The 3,319-nt window shown below is 36.6% G+C and overlaps 1 long non-coding RNA gene across 1 annotated transcript in view; it reads right to left on the bottom strand.

The window, feature by feature from the left end:
- Window positions 1–1,741, bottom strand: part of LOC127881262 (uncharacterized) — a 13,529-nt gene extending 11,788 nt beyond the window's left edge. The window contains exon 1 of the long non-coding RNA XR_008049985.1: window positions 1,617–1,741. This is a non-coding gene — a long non-coding RNA (uncharacterized LOC127881262). The remainder of the gene's footprint in view (window positions 1–1,616) is intronic.
- Window positions 1,742–3,319: the final 1,578 nt, after the last annotated feature.

Below are 3,319 nucleotides of genomic sequence, written 5' to 3'. Positions count from 1 at the left end.
TGTATCTTGTTCATTTAACCTGTCCTTCCATTCTATACCCCCAAAATGAGCAATTTTTTCTTCGCTTGGTTATGAATTCCATTTTTTACCCAGATTGCCACCCTAAAACATAGTCAAAAGTACTTATTTGTGCCCAAAATATGAAATTTTTATTCTCTTGAACTCTAAATGAGAGCTGGCAATGCATATTGACCATCTGCTGCAGTTTAAAGGCATCATGACATTATATGCTAGGATATATCATTGGCCTCTGGCAAATAAATGGGCTCCGAGCGACAAGGCGCGTCGTTTCAAGATTTCACACTTTTATTGGTGCTAAACAACAAGTTATTGGAAGCTTATTGATTTCTTCTCTTCAAAGTATCTTTGATCTCTCATTTGTACTAATTTGTTTATTGTCTTGGATGAAATTGGATTTTCTTTGCTTTGAGATTGACATTTTTGGGGTGATTTAAAAAAAAAAACACACAAAAGACATTATCAAAATTGCTTAGAGTGAAAATATCTAACAAATTCATTCTTTCACCACCCCGCATAAGCCCCACGTGCATGTCCATTTGGTTGTTTTGGTATTTTGTTGCAGATATTGAACTTAACACATTTAAATCTTAAAGGGACATTTAAGCTTTAACAGGCCTAAAATCGCCTTCTTTGGACCGAAAACACCCGCGTGTGAAAATATGAAAAAAAATGGCCAAATGGACAGATAATCCAGCCAAACTTATTAATGTGTGCAATATGAATAGGAAGATAAGAATACGCAAGAAAAACACATTTTAATCAGAAGATATTTTTCCTTTAAGTTACAATATACTAAATCTTTTTGGAGTGCAATGCTATACTCTCTAAAAACATGAACATCATTATTTGAAGACACGGTTCTCTGTAGGGTCACTTGCCATGACTTTATTTAGTATATTTCTGTGTGCATGTGGCAGGGAAAACATTGTTGTTTACTAGAAATTCACTCTTTATCTGAAGATTGGAGACTACATAAGACTTTGACAGATGGCGGGAAACCCTAATGAACTGGATAGAAGCCGGTAAATAGATGGCCGTAAAACAGTGACTTTTGATTCGTGACGAGTTCTTTCTTACATATCGCGTGACCTATCTTTGTTATTGCTTAAATCAATTCGGCTTGGAATGCTCTTCGAGAAAAGGTATGGTTATGAGGGTCTCTATGCGCAAAAGTTTGACTTTATTTTTCGTTAAAGTTATTGCTTTTACATTGAATTTGTGTAGGAAATCTTTTACTATATTGTAACCTAAACTAGCTTTAGGTAAAAAATGTAATATCATCTGCAAGTGCAAAATATGACTGGGAAAGCTGATTTTTGGTCATTTCTTAGCAAAAGAGAAGAAAATTAGTGCATTAAATGCATGAATTCAGATTATTTGACCTGGAATAGTTGTTTTTCAAGTTGATCCCCCACCCTTGTATAGCCGAATAAGGGCTAAATTGCTTTCCGACTTAAATTCAAAGGCATTATGGTTGACCGTGTAGCGTTATTGTGCTACATGCAGTCAGAATTCAACGCCAAGGACTCCGCAATCCAGTAACGCAACAATAGCTTGTGCGTAAAGCATAAACATTCAAACACAGCCCATTTCACCTACATGGAATGGCGGACATTTTTACAGTTTTGACAGTGCAACAGATGCTTAACTGAGCCAGCTTTCATATTTAGTACAATCATGCATATAACAAGCTTTATCACCTCATATTATTCATAGAAATACACTTAAAATACATAAATGCATGTTTTTTCTTCATTGTATATCTTTTTTCTATTGGGTATTTTGACTTTTTCAGGTAGAGGAATGTCTGCAATTAAGCCGAGGGCCACTGGGATAGGGTTGTTGATGGTAAAACAGGTAATAATACTATTTATTATCATGTACACAGGCAAATAGCATATTTATGATGCTTAAGGTGTGAAATACTGTTCCTAATCAGTTTGTGGTCACTCAAATTCTTGCCGTCGTGCAATTCCCATGCAGTTTGTATCGATTATTCCGCGTCATGACACGTAAAGCTCGTGCTCTGTTGGCAGCAGAAGTTGGCACCTCAACATGTTTATCCTTGTTCCTGAGCATGTATGCAGCACAGCTGAGTTGATTTGCTACTTGTTACCCTACAATTAGCTTGTGGTTTGGTACTGTTTTCTCACAATATGCTTACAGTCAATGGTTCCGCTTGAGAAGATGTCGCGTCCGACTTAAACATAGGATTGTTGTAGCGAGTGTCCCCTTCATCGTTTACATTAGAGGGATCTTTTTGACAAAATTTGGCACTTTCAGCAACCAGTTTTGTTTTTTATTTGGTAAATGCTTCTGTCATTCAGTGATTTAGGGCAGTATTGACTTTATTCGCTTGTCTTTGCATACAGAGGTGACATGGATCAATGATGTTTGTTGTGTTGAGAATTCTGCGGGAAGCTGTGTCCCACAAAAGAAGTACTAGAAACCCCTTTCAGGAAGCCTGCATTGATCTGAGCTGCCTTTTTGCCCCTGTTACTACATGGAACCTCATTTCTAAGCTGAAAATGCTTGCCTACATATATGTATCTTGTTCATTTTAACCTTTCCGTCCATTCTATACCCCCAAAATGAGCTTTTTTTCTTTCGCTTGGTTATGAATCCCCATTTTTTACCCAGATTGCCACCCTAAACATAGTCAAAGTACTTATTTTGTGCCCCAAAATATGAAATTTTGTATTCTCTTGAACCTCTAATGGAGAGCTGGCAATGCATATTGACCATCTGCTGCAGTTTAAAGGCACCCATGACATTATATGCTAGGATATATCATTGGCCTCTGGCAATAAATGGGGCTCCGAGCGACAAGGCGCGTTCAAGATTTCACACTTTTATTGGTGCTAAACAACAAGTTATTGGAAGCTTATTGATTTCTTCTCTTCAAAGTATCTTTGATCCTCATTTGTACTAATTTGTTTATTGTCTTGGATGAAATTGGATTTTTCTTTGCTTTGAGATTGACAATTTTTGGGGTGATTTAAAAAAAAAACACACAAAAAGACACATTATCAAAACTGCTTAGAGTGAAAATATCTAAAAATTCATTCTTTCACCACCCCGCATAAGCCACGTGCATGTCCATTTGGTTTGTGTTGGTTTTGTTGCAGATATTGAACTTAACACATTTAAATCTTAAAGGGACATTAAGCTTTAACAGGCCTAAAATCGCCTTCTTTGGACCGAAAACACCGCGTGTGAAAATATGAAAAAAAATGGCCAAATGGACAGATAATCCAGCCAAACTTATTATATGTGTGCATATGAATAGGAAGATAAG

This window comes from Dreissena polymorpha, chromosome 5, assembly GCF_020536995.1.
Source record: "Dreissena polymorpha isolate Duluth1 chromosome 5, UMN_Dpol_1.0, whole genome shotgun sequence".
Lineage (NCBI taxonomy): Eukaryota > Metazoa > Mollusca > Bivalvia > Myida > Dreissenidae > Dreissena > Dreissena polymorpha.
Note: the sequence above shows the minus strand (reverse complement) of the source record. Positions and strands in the feature narration are given on the sequence as shown.